Raw genomic sequence first — 21,282 nt, 5'->3', positions numbered from 1 at the left:
CACATCTGAGTCACTGAGTTGGTTCTGTATTGATTCAGGTTGTTCTTCTGTGTTTCAGGGGAGTTGACAAGACTTTTTTTTAAAGATAGCACTGAAGACCACTTGAAAGCCTCTATTCATGTTGCTTCCTTTAAAAATTGTGTTACAACTAGTAACAACATTTTATTTTACCAGGAATTCCCTTCCCAGATGTGTGCTACCTGCTCTGACTCCATCTTGGCAGCCATTTTAGAAGCTAGCTATGCCATCCTTTGAACAAGGTAAGCTCTTCTTGAGCTAAATCAGGGGTGGTCAAACTGTGGCTCTCCAGATGTCCTTGGACTACAATAACCATGCTGACAGGGGGTCATGGTAATAGTAATCCATGGACATCTGGAGAGCCACAGTTTTGGCCACCCCTGAGCTAAGCCAATGTGTGGCCAAAACTTTGGCCATGAGATTGATTCCCTGATATGACATCAGCATGCCCAGCCATTACCACAGGGGTTTACAAAGCTAGGCATCCACCTAGACCTACCAATATAGGGATTGTACCTACTGGAGATATCTGCAGAGAGGTGCATCTTCATGGAAAGCCATGTGCAGAGGGGAGAGGCAAAGGAAGAGAGAGGAGGGGTCAAAGGGTAGCTCTTAGATTGAGACAGAGGCATTTCATTCAGTAACACCTATACATACTTAGAGTGATATAATGCCCCAACCCCATGTTCAGGCATACCGAGTCATGAATGGGGGAAAAGTGGGTTTGATTTTTTTTTAATGTCAATCAATTTTATTTACGGTCATAGACCAACCAGTAGAAAACATAAGATTAAAATCAATTATGAATGGATAAAAACTAAGAAATAAGAACAATTATATATGGATTCAGTGTAATTACTTTTACCTACCTTGTCTGAATCTCTTCTCCCAATCTGGTTACAGTAGATGAGCGATAGGGATGTGAGTGTCCTGCGTTGTGTAGTGGGTTGGACTAGATGACCCATGAGGTCCCTTCCAACTCTATTATTCTATGATTCTATGATTGTAATCTGCCTCAGGCACAGGTGAAGCCTCGACCCTGACAGTCCTTTTCTCCACTCTACAAGAAGGAAGGTTGTTTGGCTTATCACATTAGGCATATGGCATAATTAAAGAGCCATTTCCTAGGATATAGAACCATATCAAATAGATATACTTAAGGAGTAATACATCATTAGGTAACATAGTAAGGCTTGTCTACATTCAGAAACATATGTATGTTTTTCAAAATATATGAGCTTTATCCGTTAGCAAGACAGAAGAATAGACTTGGTCCTGACAGTAGCAATAATCATTTAGGATGCTCTATCAGTTCGTATGAGTACAGTTGGAGGCTTAGTCCCAAGTGTGATATTATAAGGCCACCCACAGGAAGATAATATATAATTAATAATAAATAATAATAAAAAATGGAGAAGCTCTGTCTGGAATTTGGAATAAGCAGCTATTGCAATGTCAGCAGTGTTACTCAGTATATGTGAAACACAATGCTCAAGGAATAAGACACTGTTAAGGAATGCTGAAATTCTTGTCCACATTCACATATCCAGCCCAGGTTTATACACAGGGATTTGTTAGCATGCAAGATAAAATTGCAGGCTTGGTCCTGCTAATGCAAGCAAGGCTTAGAATCTATAAGAGATCTGGCTGGATTTTGAACAAGCTGTATTGTAATATGAAGATGTCAGCCCTGTTCTTTAATATTTACTAAAAATAATTCATGATGTCTTATAATTGCATAGAGGTGTAACATTAACTTCTGTACCTCTAAGTTTGTTTTCAACCTAAGCACAGCAGGGAACAATTGATGGGCACACAATTTATAAAATAGGTATGTTGCCATGACACTTAAGAGATTCATCAGCCCATGTAGAAAGTAAGAAGGATTTTTCCTATTATAAAAATCAGGACTTGAATCCCACTAAGGTAAATCTGTATTTTGTCAGGATAGTGCTGATTGTTCACAGCTTTGTGCCTATGTTGTTATTATTGGTGTTGTTTTTATATTCTAGTCGATAATGGTGCTTGAATTAATTCTTTGAAGAAGAAAATGGGCAAGGAAAATGGGCAGACTGATGAAGATTTATCGAGATGGTCTTTTATCCGGAACTCCATCTTTGAACTTTTATATTTTGGATGTTCAAGCTCAAAGGCTTCTCGGCCTTTTAGCTAAGTTCAAGTGTAGTATATTTTGGATGCCATTCTTTATCGACGGTTGCAGTATCCAAGTGATATGTAAAAGAAACACTGAGGAGATTATTATCCCATTGAAATCATGTAACACGCAATTTGGGAAAGTTTGAGCATCTCTACTGAATCATGTGGCATGTTATAGCTCCTAAAGAAATGAATTTGGATTTTTCCTAACACAGTGTTGCATTTTTCTTTTGTTCACTCAAACTAGATGCAATCACCTTTTGTTACCTTGCTGTGAAATCCCCCTTCAGACAGGAAAATCTGGACTCACCCTGAAATCCTGGGCTTTACTATTATTTCTTTGATATCCCTTTTGTGTGGGCCTCAATAACCATCACTATTCTGCCAGCCAAGACTTACCTCTCTGCACTTTTGGAATTAGCAAATCTTACTACATCCTCAGGACCTTTGGAAACTCTGTCTAAAGTCCCCTAAAGTTCTAGGTTATCTAGACAAGGTTCTGCACTGTTTAGTCCTTTTCCTTTTAAAAACTTTCATTTCCTCTTATTTAAATCCCACAATGGCCTTGTGGCTATTCCCTGGTGCAGAATTCCCAGCCAGAGGCTTGGCTCTGTTTTATTTTCCCTTTCCCTTCTCCCATGTAACTTTTACTATGTACGTCCCTCTGAACACAGAAATTTCACTGTTTCACTATGCTTGAGAAACTTTTCGATTTGTATACCCCTATGTTTCATCTCAATAAATTCTAAACTTTGCACTGGAAAAGATTCCAGCTATTTCATGGTTACTGGTAGCCTATTAGAGGCACTTAGAGCTTGCTTGCATGCTATCCAGGTAAAGATTCCTGAATCCTATGTTCTGCTCACCTTAATAGGTGAGTGTGTCAGTTTTCCAGGCTAGCCAAGTTGTGGAAGCAGGAAGAGGTTTCCCCTGAACACTGAACTTAATTCCTCCAAACTGGTTCTGGTTCTCAGCAAATATCCCAAACCCAAGTTAGAGCATTCACACTTGTCAAAACATGTGAAAAGGAGTACATGTAGTAACACTTCAAGATGATGAAACTGTTATTGCCAGAAGAGACATTAATTTTGGCCTGGTCTCTGTGGCTGAGTGGGATGATCAGAAGGCAGCACAGTATTTGGTAATGTTATTTATTTATTTATTTATTTATTTAGGAATATAGAGAATTATCTAGGAACTAGTAATTAAGCCTGCTGTATGAAAAATACAGCGGGAGCTAGGTAAGGGAGCCCCCGGCAGTCGCGCGCAGCATGGCTGGCGGGGGCTCCCTTGGCCGGCGGCCTGACACGGCGAGAGGCGCTTCGCACCTCCCGATGCGTCAGGCCGCCGGCAAGGGAGCAACTTCGAGCCGCACGGTTGCTCCCTTGTCGGCAGGGCGGTAATCGGCCGGGCCAATTGGCAGGCGCTTTGCACCTGCCAATTGGCCCGGCCGATGGTCTGTCCAGAGGAAGGGGCCAATCAGCACCCTTCCTCATCCTGGACAGAGCCCACCCTAACTCCTCCCACTAAGCCCTTACGGCTTTATTTAGTCGCCGCGGGCTGTGTTAAGATATAGAGAAAAAATAGAAAAGAATATTACTTGTAATTATACACTACAGCTACTGTTGATAGAACAACCCCCAAAATTTCATAGAACATAGATTTTAAAGTTCATATCCTCTGAAAGTTACATAGAAAATATTATATTAACGCTTTGATTGAAATCAGCTTTGATTCTGTTGTTCTATATAGTCTACAATTGGCCTCCATTTTCTTCTGAATTCTGATGTTGATTTATTGTGTGTTAAATAAGTAAGTTTCACCATTGTTTCATATTCTGTTAATTTGTTTAGCCAGTCCATACTGTCTGGTGATGAATCTTTTTTTGTTTTGTTTTGTTTTGTTTTCATCTTAATGCAGAAAGGATTCTAGCAGCTGTTACCATATATTCTACAAGTTCTTCAGTGTTGTTAGGGGGTGATGCTAAAGCAGTTTCCCATGGTTCCTACAAACAGCTTTGCAAGCACTCCAAGGTCCTTTATGAGAGTGGCCTTCCATTTCTGAAATATAAGAAATAATGGCAAGTAAGGAGGAGGGAAGAGGGGGAACCTCAGTACACTTCCCTGTTTTTACCATCACCAATGTTGACATCTGGACCAACATCTGGACCGACTTCAGTAGTTCTGCGGCGGGGAGAGGAGTTTTAGTATTTTTACCGCCATCTTGTAGAGTTAGGATTTTTAGCTTTTGGGAATTGTTTTTAGGTTATTGTTGTATATTGTATGTGGCTTTTATGGCATTGGATATTGTTTATGTTATATGACTGTGAACCACCACGAACCAGCTTGCTGGGAGCAATGGCATACAAAACCAATTAATAAATAATAAATGAATAATATAAATTATGTGTTCTGAGAAAAATATTTGATAGAACGTTTCCTGTTCCTCCCATGCCATTCAGGGAAACTAGAATCTGCTGAGGCAGAAGGGCCACCATCAGCCACTATACAAATAGCCCTAGAGATAAGCAAGACAGGCATACTCTACTATCTGAATGGAAGTGCTGGTGGCTGGAAATGCCAACACTGTTGGGAGTCAGATCCTGAAATAAGCCTTATCCATAGTCAAAGAACTAAAGAGAAGAAGAGCTGGGTTTTTGTATGCTGCTTTTTACAATCTAAAGGAGTTTCAAAGCAGTATACAATTGCCTACCCTTCTTCTCCCTACAACAGACACCCTGGGAGGCTGAGAGAGCTCTGAGAACTGTGACTGGACTAAGGTCACCCACCTGGCCACCTGTGGAGGAAGAGTGGGGAATCAAACCCATTCTCCAGATGCTGCTTGTGACTGGTGATGACAAGCCACTGCAAGTGAGATAAGCAATTGGCTTCCCAGTGAAGAAAAAAGAAATATCCACAAAAAATAAGTACTTCCTAGAACAAAGGGATCTCTGAACCCCATACACAAAAAATGAGCAACTGCTGTGTCTTTGTTTTAGTGTCGTACATCAGCTCTCCAACCATCACAGCAGCTACTACCAATATTCACTGTGTACCAAAGAATTCAGGAACTTCATCAATTCACAAATGCAATTTGCAAATATTCTTTTAAAGAAACAGAAGAAAAGTTCAATTGCTAGAGATGACAGGACACGCTTAAGAAATGAAAATCACTGCATGGAGGGAATTATGTGGAAATCTGTTCATACCTGCTCTCATCCACTGATCTTTAAATACGATACGTAATTGGTCTCTTTATCAAGCCTCCTGTGTAGAATCTGCTTGCTGTGCCTACCTGAAGAGGCTAATGTTCTCTAACATGAATTCTCTCATGATATTTTTCCCTTTGCCTTTTCACCCCCCCCCCATGCACTACCAACCTGAAAGAAACAGTAAAAACTGCTCTTAAGATGTCACCTCCAACAAAAGTACACAAAGAACATTAAAAGAGCTTTGAAGTTTCCTCTAAAACCCTTCCACTCTCCTGCTTATTTTTTTGTGACCTCTTCAAGAAATCAGCCAACTTCTGATGGATAGATCAAGGGGAACAAAAAACAGCACCTTATATTAAAATAATTAAGCAATCTTTAATAGAAATCCATGTAATATATTACTTTCCCCCCACACACACACACAAATATGAGGTGAATCATATTAGCAAGCAATAGAAAACTCTCCAGGATATAGGATATAGGAAAGTTTCCTCTATTTAGATTATCCTCTTGTGGCGCAGAGTGGTAAGCTGCAGAAATGCTGTCTGAAGCTGTCTGTCCATGAGGTTGGGAGTTCGATCCCAGCAGCCAGCTCAAGGTTGACTCAGCCTTCCATTCTTCCGAGGTCGATAAAATGAGTACCCAGCTTGCTGTTGGGGCGTAAAACGTTAATGACTGGGGAAGGCACTGGCAAGGCCACCCGGTATTGAGTCTGCCATGAAACCACTGGAGGGCATCACCCAAGGGTCAGACATGACCCGGTGCGTGCACAGGGGATACCTTTACATATTTATACCTTTTCTTTCCAAAGAGGATTCAAAGCAGCCGACAACATCATTCTCATCTCAACTATTGTATCTTCACCATGTGAGGTATGCTATGCTGAAAACCAGTGACTGGCACAAAGTCCCCAAGCAAGCATCCATAGCCAAGTAGAGATTCAAATCTGAACCTCCTGGATCCTAATCCAACATTTCCCTTCACTGTAGTACCCTGACTCCCCAGTCCTAATTCCCACTACCCCACCCTATCCCGCCAGTTTACTCTGGGCTCCTTTTCATTGCTCTACAAGTGTGATAGCAGAGAGGTAAAATCCAAGAAGGTATCTGGAGAGATGGGATATGAATGTTTTTTAAAGAAAAGGATGAGTGCAGTTTTCTGCACACTGAGGTGGAATCAGAGTTAACCCGTTTATTCGCTCTTTTTTCAAGGAAAGGTTCAACACTAACCCAGCTTGGTTGTCTGACCAAGGGCTGTGAAGTGAACACCCTGGATTTTTTTCTCAGAAAAAAAAATGCTGTCTCTCCATCACTCATCCAACATGCTCAACTTTGCTATACAATCTTCTCAACCCTAACCTGGTGGTAGATCTCAACTTTGCCTGTCCTTTACCATAATTACTTGTTTCCCACTTTTATCTCCCCACCACCACCAGATATCCCACCCAGCTTTAGACTATGACCCTAAAGCTACATGTTAGGTGTACCTCTGGCCATGCCCAGGCCTTAAGCATCAGTCAGCAGAAAACAAAATCACCCAGATTTTATTCAGCTCCTACCAGCAATCTAGCAGGTTCTTCCTCTCTTATGTTTCTGTTTCCCTCCTCCTTGTTCCATACTCAAAGCCCCTGTCCAGTCTTCCTTGGAATGGTTTCCTTGATATTCCTGTTACAGAGAGAAATACTTATGCTAGATGCCCCTACCATAAGTATTTCTATCAGTTAGATTCAACTTCTATCAGTAACCCATGCTCACCACTTACAGGCAGCAGCTGTACATCTACATGGTATATATTCCTGCTGTCCTCAGCATTCACCTTTCTGATGGTAAATATAGCGACTTCTCTCTAGGGTTCCCAACCTCCAGATGGGACCTGGAGTTATCACAGAATTACAATTGATTTCCAGAGTCCATGGATCAGTTCTCTTGCAGAAAATGGCAGCTTTGGAGTATGGTCTATGACATTTTGCTCTGCTGAGGTCCCTCCTGAAAAATCACCCTTCCCAGACTCAAACCCCAACCCACCTCATCTACAGGGATTTTCCAGGCTGCAATTGGCAACCTGCTCTGTTCTCAGTATTTTGTGTGTGTGTGTGTGTGTGTGTGTGACTCAAGACAAGAGGCGGCAGCTTTATCTGGTCTCTCCCTGCCAGTCACACAGCACCAGATCCTTTTTCTGCTTTACCTTTTGTTCATATTCAACACTGAAAACAGGACAAGATTGCTTTCCTCTCATTGTTCCCTATACTGCATAATTTTAAATGTGCAGAAAACTAGAAATGCTGGGAAGATACAATGCATTGAGAGGCGCACAGATGCCCTGTTGATAATATAGGCTTGGTCTTCCAAATTCAGTTTTCTCTTGAAAGAAACAGTTGGAAACCGATTTGTGATATTTAAAACAGGGTTTTATTGGGGGGGGATTTTCCTCTGCTTGAGCTTTGAGAAAGAAAGAAGCAAGCTGCCTTTTTATACCTGCACATAAATGCAGAAGGAAGGATTAGATACTGTAATCATTTTTCATGCATTTTTTAAAAGTTAATTTTTGCTTGAAATATTTAGATGATTTGCTCATCTCTATGAATAAGTAATCACCTACCTGTTTATACACCACTAGCTTATATAGAGAAAAATAAGTGCTCAGAATTTTAATCCTCCTTTTCTATATATGCATTTTAAGCACAGCTCTCTTTTACACAGAAGGCTAAAGATATCTGAAAAGGACAAAAGTAGACTTTCTGAGAACTTTGTCATGAACCTGAGAACTAGGAGAACTTGTTCAGACTTCCTTGATTACACAGGCTGACAGCTCTTGATCAAATCACCCTGATGTCCCTGGGCAAAATTCGTCTTGAGCATAGCACAATGCCAAACAGCTTTGTGACTATGTAATAGCCATTTGGTCACTGCAACTTATGGGTGTATTTGCCTAGTCCAAAATATAAATCATCTTATTTACTAGTTAGGAGTCAGCATTCCCTCAAGTCATGATCATTCAGCTCATTAAACTGACTAATGGTAAAGTACAGAATGGCTTGAAGTTCATCCCCTCTGTGTTTGCACAGTTGGAAGCATTCTTTAAATGATAGACATCATATACGCTATACTGTCTGTTTTTTGTGCCTATGCAGTCAGCAACATCTATACAAGAAGTGATTGCAAGATGACCAGAGATGAAATTCTAGTCCTAATAAAAAAAAATTAAAACAGATAAGTCTCCAAGTCCCGGTGGCATACACCTGCAAGTTCTTTGGGAACTCACATGTGAGATTGTTGATCTACTAACCCTTACATATATTGTTTCGCTAAATCCAGCTGCTTTACCAGAAGACTAGAAAGTAACAAATGTGACATAATTTTTTTAAGGGGCCCAGAGGGGAACCAGGAAATTACAGGCCAGTCAGCCTTCTGTCTGTCTCAGGCAAATTAGTAGAAACTGTAATCAGAAAGATAATTATTAGGCACATAAAGCTCGCTGAGGGAAAATCAGCATGGCTTCTGACAAGGGAAGTACTGCCTCACAACTCCTGAGTAAACTTACCTATCATGGGATAAGAGGGCAGGTTTTCTTGTGGATTAAAAGCTGGTTGAACCACAGGAAGCAAAGAGTAGGGATCAACTTACAGATCTCACATTGGAGGGAAGTAGGAAGTGGGGTTCCACAAGGATTGATATTGGGGCCAGTACTATTGAATTTATTCATCAATGATCTGGAACTGGGGGCGACTAGTATGATGGTCTTGTTGGCAGATCAAACCAAATTATTCAGGTTGATGGAAACCAAGGGTGACTGTGAAGAGGTTCAAGAGAACCTCTGTGGGGCAACAGGGATTGAGGATAAAATAGCCAATATTGTAATTGCCTTGTTCTATGGTGCAGCCTCCTTTGGAATACTGTGCACAGTTCTGGTCCCCATTTCTCAAAAAGGACATTGCAGAGCTGGACAAAGTGCAGAGGAGAGCAACCAAGGTGATAGGGAGGGTGGAGCAAATGTTTTATCAGGAACAGCTGAAGAGTCTGTAACATTTCATTTTAGAGAAGAGTTGACTAAGGTGGGATATAACAGAGGTTTACAAAATTATGCATGGGGTGGTGAGAGTTGACAAAATGAAATTTTTGTTCCCTTTCCTAAAATACTAGAATTTGAGGGCATCAAAGGATACTGATGGACAGTAAGTTCAAGATAGACAAAAGGAAATACGACTTTACACAGAGAGTAATTAAAATGTGGAATTTGCTGCCAGAGGATGTTGTGATAGCCTCAGGAATAAGCAGCTTTAAGGGGGAATTTCACAGATTCACAGAGGCCAAGTCTATCCATTGCTACTACCCATGGTTACTGAGGGGAACCTTCATATTCAGAGATACTAAGCCCCTGAATCCTAGAGCCAGGAGGCAACACTAGGGGAAGGCCACAGCCTCAATAGCCTGTTTATTGGTTGGGCATTGTGCGAGACAGGGTGCTGCACTGGGACCCCTTCTGCATATCAGCAACCACGGCAGACTGCCACTAGTTCTTTGAGATGTGGCAGTTTGCCCCGCCGCTTCCTGTGTCCCCACGAGGGACCATTTTCACCAGCACACCTTGTCTGCCCCATATTTCTGCCTCCAGACAAGGCAGCTGGGGTGGAAAGTTTCCACCTCATGGTGGGTGGGGAGGGACAATACCGCATTCCTTAACAGAAAAAATTCCCCAGGTGGCTCAGTAGTGCCGTGCAGTGCCACAGAGCCGCCTAAGATATTTTGTGTCCCTCCCAGGACACCATAGTCAACCCAGGGTGAGGGGAGGAGCTGGGCCTGGAAGGCCCAACTCTTCCCTGCCAGACAGGCCTCTTCCGATATGGCACCCACAGCAGAAAAGTGAATGCCAGAAGAATCTGCGTCCCCTCACCACAGGGCAAACAAGGGCCTGATTAGGGTCAGGGCCAGGCTGGTGCCAATGTAATCTGGAAGTGGGTATTAGCTGCACTGCCAGATGGGCACCAGCCAGCCTTTCACTTCATGCAGAAAAAGTCCCTATGGACCATTGGTCTGATCCAGCAGGGCTCTTTTGATGTTCTTACTCTCCAGCTTTTGGAATGTAATCCTCAGAAGAGTTTGGGAAGGAAACAACTTCCAGACAGTGAAACAGGACAGAGAAACAGCTTAAAGGACACTTTTCTGACAGAGTTTGGAGTTGTGAAATGGCTGAAAGTGAAGGTGAAACATCTTGAGATACAGGGGTTTTGTTTGAGAAATCAAGGGAGAATTAACAGGTTTGCTTTCTGTGGCAGTGTCCATTTGCTTTCAATATGCATTCCATGTATACTACAAAGACATCATAAACTTCCAGAGCCATGGGAAACTAAATCATATAATACTGCCCCTGGGAATTCTCACTGTTTGGGGAAGTGGAGGAGTTTAATATCATGAAAGAGAAACTGACTTTCTAATTAGAGTATGGAGTGGAATGCCTTTCTGTGCGTATGAGATTTCCAGAAAGTGGGAGGGACTATCCCAGAAATGTCAGCCTACCATTTTGCAAGTTCTTGTTGTTTGCTTCAGATTGTAATACTCTTTTATGAGCAGAAACAAACCAGGTTGTGCCTGCTGGGAGTGAGACATTTCATGATGGAAATTATGATGAAGGAATCCTGGAGTTGAGCAACTTTTAAAACATTGCAATACTGGAAAAGCTGGCTCCCTTAGTTCAGTGGTAAATAAGCCAGTGCGATCTAAGTAGGACCAAGGAATTAGGTACTACTTTGACACTGCGTGATCATCACTGGCTGGGAATTAAAATGTACAAATGAGCAATATTAACCAACTACGGCAGCTAGGGAAAAGTAGGTTTTCCTAATTTAATTCCTTTTCTTTTGCCATCTCTCCGTGTACTACATTCTGCTCCTCCTGCATTCCAGTTAAATTGGGAAGAGGCCTTAACATGAATTCCAGAACTGGAATTTCTTCAGTTAACTTCCTATACCTGTTCATATTGTGTAACACAGGAGCAATTGATGTGCTCATGCACATTTGTACCCTGGTAAACACCACACTAAAGAACTCTAGTACAATCACGTAGGATCACATCAGTTGCTTTGCATTAGTATCACCAGCCATAACATTTGGAAGAGCTTTTGCTGATGGATAAGTAGGAGAATATTGTTCCTTAAAAGTGCCATCCCCCAGCTACATTTTACATGGCAATGGACCCCTTCCTTAGATGGCACTGATCTACCCATGGTGGTACATGATACTGTAATCTCAAGACTAGATTACTGTAATGCATTTTACACAGGGGCTGCCTTTGAAGACAACCTAGAACATTTGATTTTAAATAGTAAATGATTGATCGGCTTCTTCCTGTATTTTTCTTCCACACAGCACTAAAACCCACCAGCAACCAGAGGCTGTCCAGGAGCAGATTCCTCATGCGGAATCAATCCCATAGAAGTTACAGGGAGCCCATTCCAAGATTTCATCAACAGTTGCACGAATGGCTCTGAAACAGGCTGCCCATGGAAGTGAGGACTGTGCCTTTCTTATCTATGCTATTTATTTATTTATTTTAAAGCATTTCTATGCTGCCTTTCCACACAAACAGGATCTCCAAGGACACAAACATCAGAAAATTTGAGCATTAAAACTGGATTTTGTTTGGGAAAGCTTGTATGACAGTTCAGCTTCAAAGATTTATGATATTAATAAGCAGTTTTCAAATATTATGTATGTATATACCAGGAATACATGAGTATCAAAAACCTGCACCAGCCATAGGCTTGCCTGGTTGCCACGGAGTGGGGGGAGGGTAATGTTGCCAGAACCAGGTTGGGAAACTCCTGGAGATTTGGGGATGGAAGCTGGGGAGGGCAGGGACTTCAGTGAGGTATGATGTCATAGAGTCCATCTTCAATCAACCATTTTACCAAAGGGCACTGATCTCTGTAGAATTGAACTGTCATTCCAGGGGATTTCCAGGTCCCACCTGGATAATGGCATCCCTAACTACCCATGATGAGGCTAATATATGCTGTTGCCATGATACCTGAACAGGGGTGATACATGTATTTTGCATGCACATGCAGATTTGGTATACACAAACCAGATCACTGAAAAATCAAGGTCTCAGATAGCATGTATTAGACCTGGTATAAAGGTAAAGGTAAAGGTATCCCCTGTGCAAGCACCGAGTCATGTCTGACCCTTGGGGTGACGCCCTCCAGCGTTTTCATGGCAGACTCAATACGGGGTGGTTTGCCATTCCCTTCCCCAGTCATTACCGTTTACCCCCCGTCCTTACCTCGGAAGGATGGAAGGCTGAGTCAACCTTGAGCCGGCTGCTGGGATGGAACTCCCAGCCTCATGGGCAAAGCTTTCAGACTGCTGTCTTACCACTCTGCGCCACAAGAGGCTCTTAGACCTGGTATACATAAACATAAAATCTCAAAATGGCTTTTTGTGAATATGATACCTGATTTTCATTCATAGCAATGGTATGTTTAGGGTCTTTTTGGGCTTTCTGACAGTTTGTAAATAGTTTGAAGTCCATGCTGCGAGGAAAAGCACTCTAGAATATTTCAAATAAATAAAGGGAAAGATGCAAGGGAACTGAAAGGTACAGCCGAACACTTGATTCGAGATTTGAATATTTTAAAAATAAAACAACGCAGTATTCTTAATATGCTGGTTCTTTTTCAGAAACCAGTCCCAGTAATTCAAACTCCCATCATCTGAAAGAAATTCAGATAAGAATGGTGGAAGCATCTCTGCATTTAGTATCTTACCAAAAAGGAAGGGGAAGATTTGCCTATTTGTTTCTCCCCCGGGCTTTTTTGCAAAATAAAAGATGTTTAAAAATCTATTTTTTTACAAGTATAATCTGATGATTTATGTACTTCTTAGCTTGCTGCAGTGATCAAAATACTTGTTAAGCATTAATAAAACAGCTGACCCTTCAAATCTAGTGTCATATCTCACCAGCTGCTATCAGCTCTTTACTGAGAGTTTTACTGCTGGCTTTACAGTTATTTTATAACAGATTCCACCACCCTTACCTACCATCGGAACTTCAACATGTATTCCTAAAAAAAACTGCAAATTTTGTTGAAGTGTTTATTTAAAATCAGACTAAAGCTCAAGATGATACACATGTATCATCCACCCTCTGGTAGCCTCTAAGTTAGAGAACTGGGTTTGATTTCTCACTCCTCCACATGAAGCCAACTGGTTGACCTTGAATCAGCCACAATTCTCTTAGAGTTCTCTCAGCCCCATCCACCTCACAGGTGTCGTTGAGAGGAAGGGAAGGTTTTTGAGGCCATTTTGAGGCTCCTTCAGGTGGTGCTTTCTTCAGACTGTCTAGCATTTCCGTAGACATAAGGAGTGGGCAATTTTTGCCAGCTCCCCTCTCCCATGGGAACACCAGTGTTTTTCTTTCAACTATTCAAAATACCCAGCATTTGAGTCACTCATCTCCTTACCTTCACATTTCGTTCAAAACAAGTATCATCAGCCAAACTCCCTCCCCCCTCCCAGCATTTATCCTCTTAAAATACTTGTTGCAGGAATCAGGTTTGTATAAAATGGAAAGTGCTAATAATGGCACCGTCTGAACCAAAGTAGCAACATGAAACACTTTCAGTTTCACAAGTACATTTTTGAATGCAATAAAATAAAGAGCGTTAGTTCAACAAAAATGCTTGCACTATGGGGACTGCAAAAATTATTCAAAGATCTTGGTTTTAAAAAATGAATATATGGGAAACAACTGATAGTTAAGGAATATTGTCATCTGCTTCAGGCATGGTGTCAAGCACTGGCAAGACAGACTGTTTCCACACTAACAATATCTTTCAGGATTACATTTTTAAAGGGTCAATGTTTTCATCCATTTCTGCACTGAGATTCCAGATTCCAGAATACCTTTATTGGTATAATAATGATTTTTTTAAAAAAAGAAGATAAAACGGTATAGCCAAAATAGTACAATTAAGTGATATGTATAATCTTTCAATAACATATAAATATTACAAGATGGTCATATTGTGCTGTGTAGTCTACAGTGGGCGCACAGAAGTTTGTTTTTAGGCAGTACAGGGTTCACATATGAACAATTCACCCTTTGAATTGTTAACAATACCTTGGCTACTTCTCGGATAATCTCTGGATCACTTTCACCTAGGATTTTATGCATCGTGTCCTTCTCGTCTACACTAGTAGATTTCAATTTTCCTCACTGAAATCCGCCGCCAGAGGCACAGACCTGAATTGCCACCTCACTTGCCCCACAGCAAAGGAATCCCCAGAAAACCCAACAATCTTTTCAAGCGGGGTCTAACGGGGTCTAATTCAGGACTGTGTGGTGTAGAAATGTGTGCATTCTGGGTTTTTGCCACACCTGTCACTTTGAGTAATTTGAGCATGCCCCTTTCCTTGTTGCCACCTGGGGTCCTCCCCTTCCCATCCCTTCAGGCCCATCATTGGCCATTTGGGGAGGGGGGTCAACAATATCATATACAGTCATATCACCCAACAAATGTTTAACAATTTTTAAAAATATATTAAAAATAAATTAACTCCCACCTATTCAGGAAACCTTTTCAGGGCCATCAAGAAACCCTGGTTGAGAAAGCCTGACCTAGACATTGTTTTTCCTGGACTACAACTACTTATGAATAGATCAACTTCATGTTTATTTACCGGTATGAGCACATATATATATAATAAATACTTTCTTAGCCCTAAAAAAGTGGATCAGCTTTTCTATCACTTCTTTTCATACCGGGCTATGGCTGATTATATGGTTAGCAACCCAAATTTCTCTTTTCTCACTACAGTTTGAATCCATTAAACCATGTATGTAATTTCATACAGCATAAATGTCATCTTGATGGAACAAGAATATTTCTTCTTTTTTTAATGGTGCATACTGCAATAGAAATTTCAGACACAAACTTCAGAAATATAAACAGGGCAATGAAAAGGCTAGGATGGAATACTGGGTGAAAATTCACTTTCCTGAGAATCACTAAGTAATTAGGGGACAATCTAGCCCAGGGGTACTCAAACTGCGGCCCTCCAGATGTCCATGGACTATGATTCCCAGGAGCCCCTGCCAGCATTTGCTGGCAGGGGCTCCTGGGAATTGTGGTTCATGGACATATGGAGGGCCACAGTTTGACTACCCCTGATCTAGCCGTTAGTCGCTTCCTGTTTTCAATCTTTTATGTATAGGGTTATGTCATCTCCCACTCCATGCATAGACCTGCATTGCCAGGGCCTAGATTGAACAGTGGTCCAAGACAATGAAGTGACAGAAAAACAGCAGAAAAGCAGCAGAAAAATCCTCATATATTGTTTTCATGGTCCAAAATGCTCCATCTTAACTAACCACTACACTCCTAACCACTACACCAAACTGGCCTAGGTCACCACATGTTCCAGCCTGACAGGCCTGCATTTTTGTTGCCACAATGATCACAGCCACTGTTGTGTATGTGAATAGATGATCATACGATCAAGTTAATGTATCGGAGCCTGTTCCAGGACTTGGCTCTTCGGTCCTCAATTGCGATTCGCTGGAATGTTTCAAGCAGCCAATCTGCAGAGTGTGTTTAGTAGCCAATCATAAGAGTATGTTAACAACCAATAGAGTGTCTAAGGGGAAGGGCTGAAGCAGTTGGATATGTATATAAAGCCCATGTGTTTTTCCTTCTGTTGTTCAGTTTTCCTCCTTGTTAATAAAAGTTCTCCTCAAGTTGGTGCTGAATGTGTCTGTGTCCTGACTGAACCCACAGATTTAATACTGTTGCCACAATGATCATGGCCACCAAGCTCCGCCATGGCTCTCCATTTCCCACATCTTCAGTGAGAATCAGGCTAAGTTGACTGTCAAGTAGATACACTTAGTTTTCTCACTAGAGGGAATCTTGTTCCAATATTTTTTTACAAAGCTTTTAAAAGAAACAGTACTAAAATCAGAACTTGGTCAAATAGGCTGAACAACTCTCAGTGGCTTTAGTACAGCCAAGAATTTTCTCAATGCATTTTTGACATTTCTATTCTTAGGAAGAGACAATAGTTTTGTTTGTGTCCAAGCAGGTTTAAAAAAAAAGACCTCAGTGAAATATTGAAAATATGAATGCGTGCTTCCTACAAAATATGCAGCTCAGGAGCCTTAAAATGCTGCAAGGCATGCGGTTGTATAAGAAGAAAGTGGCCTAACCATTGGAAGTCAAAAGCAACCCTCTCTGTAAGGTCAGGGTGTTTCAAGTGGCTTCCGCAAACAGCAACACGGGCCATTAATTTTTACAGAAGGAAAGGAGAGTTTAATTCCATTGAGCAACATGAATGTCAAGGGATCAGAAGCAGGTCAAATTCTTTTGAAAATATTTCAGAAAAGCTGACACAGAAGAGACTAGTCAGAAATAACTCCATCCACATGGCACACTGTTTCATTCATTGCTTGTGTGAGAGTCATTGTGGACTGTTTTCAATGACAGTGTATTATAACAATTTCCATTACATTTTCAGTGGACCACGTTCTTCCCCAATCTCATTGATATAACCTAACAAAAATTCTGCAAAGTAAATTAGGTTGGGAGGTTCATGTCAAATTTAGAATTCTAACATAGATATCGCAGCCTTACGATTCTATTAATTGTTCTTGCACATGCACATTTTGTTATTTCTGAAAAGACAGTCATGAGAAGCAAATGTAAAGAAGTTGTCCACCTGCAATAGCATCCTTGTTTTTATTTTATTTTCATTTCTTGCTGTCAAGCCACACCTGACAGAGAGCAACCCCATAGGGGTTTCAAGGCAAAAACTACTCAGAGGTGGCTTGCTACTGCCTGCCTCCCCATCTTCTTGACACAGATACTCCTTCCTGGTCTCCCATCCACATATAGACCAGGGCTAATCCTGCTCAGTTTCTGGGTCTAACAAGACTGGGTTAGCCAGGGCTACCCACATCAGGGCTTAGAGCATGATTTAGTTTTGCCATATTTATACCCACCTTTCCTCACAGAGACACATGATAGTGACTCGTGGTAGCTTACAGAATATGAATACAATCGGAGGGGGGAAATATTGTCTTGTCCAACCACGCAGTGGGGCCCTTGCAGCCCCTTCAGCTCTAAAATGGCATCAGCATCCATGGGTCAGATCCATCGACATCATGTCTAGTCTGATTCTAAAGCAAGATATACACAGATGTCATTGTAAAAACAATGTGTTTCATTGTGATCAGAATATTCCTCAGTATTTTTCATAGAGCCATGAGTCCTTGGCCTATTCTGCATTGAATGATTTTTCCCGCATTCATTCTTACCGATCTCCATGGATTCGGGCCCAGGCATAGTAAGTGATCTGCAACAAACAGTTTCCCCAAACCGAAACAGCCATCATTCGCTTTCGCCACCTGCATCTGGGTGGGCTCCCCCATCCAACTATAGCCCTACTTAGTGCTTGTCGATCACACCACCCCTCCCCCAATTTGTGGTGGGCTGCCAGGAAATTTAGCGCCCACCCCACCACTTTAAAGCAACCTTGCTAAATTATGTCCCCCCACCCCTCCCCCCCTGTGCATAGCAAGGTGTAAGGGCAGAGTGGCCCTTTGAAATGCATGGATGAGGCCAAAGGGGGAGGGGTTGCAAGTGCCGCTGAGCTGGAGCTTGGAGGAGAGGTCACCAGAAAACTAAGTTTCCATTTAGACAAAGAATATATTCTGCCTCAAGCCCCTTAAATAATTGTTTTTAAAAAAGATAGAAAAGGTTCCATAAAATGTATGTTCAGATTAGTGAGCAGAGAGAGGAGAGTAGCATAAAACAGCAAATAATGGAATGATATCAGTCTCTCAACAATCCCAAGCAAAGGGTCCAAAAGATAACCCTTTCTTTTGAGTCTACAACTCGACCAATCAGTGAGAGACAACCGTGCTACATCAGCATTGTAAACACGTTTACAGCATTGTAAAAAAGTGTGTGGGGGGGAGTGCCAGTTAATCCGAAGCCGCGGACATCTATACTTCCATCTATAGGGTTTCCGGAGCGCTTTAGTCAAATATCCCAGAAAATAAGCGCTCCCTGATATTCCAGTGAAAAGGTAGGGTCAATGCGGGTCGAGGCATGGAGGTTGCAGATGGAAAATTTCCATCGACCAAAATAAAAATGAAAATTGATTTCAGTGCAGATGGGAGGGATTTAATCAATCTGGGATTGCAATAAAAGCTTTGTGCAGATTCAGCCTTAGCCCCTTGGTGGAATGAGATCCCGGAAGAGATCCAGGCCCTGTTAGAGCTGACACAGTTCCGCAAGGCCTGCAAGATGGAGCTCTTCCACCAAGACTTTGGTTGGGGCCAATGATTTAACAACCTATATGGCTTGCCCCTACAAAATGCCCCACAGAGAGACACCTACCCTGGTGATTTATAGGTAGTGATCAATAATCTGGATGCTGCTATTACTTAAATGCTGCTAGATTCAAGTGGGTAGCTGTGGTGGTCTGAAGTAGCATGACAAAAATTGAGTCCAATAGCACCTTTAAGACCAACAAAAATTTATTCAAGGTGTGAGCTTTTGTGTGGATGCACATTTCCTTGTCTCTTTTAATTATTTCTTTTCACAACTGTCTGCTATTAATTACTAACATGGGCAGGTTTATTTCTGCAATGTTTTTGCCTTTCTTTACTTTTTCCCTCTAGTAGCCTGGACCTAGGAAACCTGTGACCCAGTTGTGTGAGCAAGGCCACTGGGCAAGGCTCATTTGCATGGTAAAATCAAGTCATCTAGAGTAGCAATCCCCAACCTGTGGGCCGCAGACCACATGTGGTCCGTTGACTAATCGGAGGTGGGCCGCGAAGGACTCCTTCTCCCCCCCCCAGCCCTTTACTTCATCCCCCCCCCCGGCCCTTTACAACACACTTTGGGTGTCATTGTCTCCCATCACTCCCAGATGGGACTATCTCGTTGCAGAGAAACAAGCTCAGGGTTCCCATTGATTTGTCATTGTCATGAGTTAAAATTTCCATGAAAATAAAATGTTCCTTATGTTCATTGTTGTGGGGTGTCTGTATCTTATTTTGAAGGGATGTTTAAACATTACCATAGCGATCAGAGAGCGTTAGGGCAGTGGTTGAGAGTAGAGGAGTAAACTACCCCCACACACACCGGGCCTCAGTAAAATTGTCAAGCGTTGAGTGGTCCCCGGTGATAAAGAGGTTGGGGACCACTGATATAGAGGTTGAATGCAGGCCTAGGGCTGCCAATCTCCAAGTGGGAAATGGAGGTCTCCCAAAATTACAACTGATAGACAGAGATCTGTCCTCCTGGAGAAAATGACTGCGGGGTAGGGGTGTGTGTGGAATCTATGGCATTATTCCCCAAACCCTGCCTACTCCAAACTCTCCAGGAATTTCCCAGCCAGGGCTGGCCCCAATGAATCCTCCCTCAAGCCTCCATTTACTCACTAAAGCCCAGTCTAAGAGGCTGTAGTTTCCTATCAAAAGCCACTGGGAATCCATTTTTAAAAGTTATAAGTTATTTGTTTATCATTTGTGGGTTAAAAAAAAACAGTCTTTTGTGGAGGGGGGTTAGATTTCAATTTTTTCTGTAAACCTGGGGCCATTTTCAGGTTTGTAGAAAACTCTGTCTTGCCTGTTCACAACACCAGTCACCAGATTTAAGTATCTAAAGAATTGGCCAACTTTGTTATTATGTGAGATTTGGCTTTAGACCAGCCTTTCTCAATTCTTTTACTGTTGAGAAACCCTGGAAACATTCTTCAAGCTTGGAGAAGCCCCAGAAATGGCATGATCATGCATAATATGATTATAAAAGAGAAGGGTGGGTCCACAGATCGCTGAACTTTGCAAGTGAAAGAAACCTCATCTATAGAAGCCTAGTTCTCACAGACCTCAGTGGATGAGGCAGTATACCTGGGCTGAATCTGCACTTACTTTGTTTCTTCCATTATGGATCCTGCTGAATTCAGATCGATTTGAACTCGGGTCTTCCTCCCGCCTCCCCATTGAAAGAGAAAAGTGTTCTGCACGTGGTTAGGGAAGCTCAGAAGGGGAAGGGGGATCCAAGCACAGCAGGAGCCTCTTTCTTTCTTTTCTTGAATGGGGGGGGGGGAGGATTGGAGACAGCAGAGGAGGGAGAAAAAAACCAAGAGGCAAATCTCTACTGAGAGGAGTTTAGGCTTCTGGAGCTTCTGCTGAGAAAAGTTAGGGCTTCCCCTTTAAGCCTGGAAACCAGGAACTGATGTCCTGGCCAATCAGGGTTTTTCTACCATGGAGTTCAGCCCAAAATTCAAAACAGGAAGAGCTCTGTATGCTTTCCCATGCTTTCTTAATCCTATTCTTCAAATATTGAGGGTTATATATCCTCTAGGATCTTGCAGGATAAAGGTAGGGTCACTCCGGATCAATCATGCTTGTAGCAGAGGGAAAATTTAATTTAATTTTGATCGGACAAAATCAAAATGGAATTGCATTCAGTGGAGATAGCAGGGCCTGAATTGACCTAGGATTGGAATAAAAGCTCCATGCAGATTCAGCCCTGGTTTCTGAATAACTCTACTTACAGGGAAAGCCCTTTGACTGAATGCTCCTTCAAACAAAGTTATTCCATGCAGGCTGAATACAAGCTGCCAGGAAAGAAGGCTTTGCCTTCTCCCTGAAATGCTAGTTTTCTGTGTGCAGGAGAGAATTCAAGCCATGCCAGCCACCACTTGCATTCACAGGTTCTCCAATCTAATCAGGGGATTACTGCCTCCTCAGATATTTGTGAAATGTGGTCTAAACATCTCCTGTTCGTCAGCAGAGCTGCACATAGCTAATTTATGTATCTTAAAAATTGTCTGCAAGAAACCCATACTGATTACAGTAGCCAGAATAAGAACATCTCCTCTTTTAAG

The 21,282-nt window shown here is 42.0% G+C and overlaps 1 long non-coding RNA gene across 1 annotated transcript in view; it reads right to left on the bottom strand.

Annotated features, from left to right (window-relative positions):
* Positions 1 to 3,860: 3,860 nt before the first annotated feature.
* The window catches only part of LOC143828660 (uncharacterized), a 30,706-nt gene continuing 13,284 nt past the window's right edge, over positions 3,861 to 21,282 (bottom strand). The window contains exons 3-4 of the long non-coding RNA XR_013227808.1: positions 17,381 to 17,557; positions 3,861 to 4,235 (exon numbers count right to left, since the gene is read on the bottom strand). This is a non-coding gene — a long non-coding RNA (uncharacterized LOC143828660). The remainder of the gene's footprint in view (positions 4,236 to 17,380; positions 17,558 to 21,282) is intronic.

The sequence above is a fragment of the Paroedura picta genome, chromosome 2, assembly GCF_049243985.1.
Source record: "Paroedura picta isolate Pp20150507F chromosome 2, Ppicta_v3.0, whole genome shotgun sequence".
NCBI lineage: Eukaryota > Metazoa > Chordata > Lepidosauria > Squamata > Gekkonidae > Paroedura > Paroedura picta.
The sequence above is the reverse complement of the archived record's forward strand: the minus strand, read 5'-3'. Positions and strand labels throughout refer to the sequence as shown.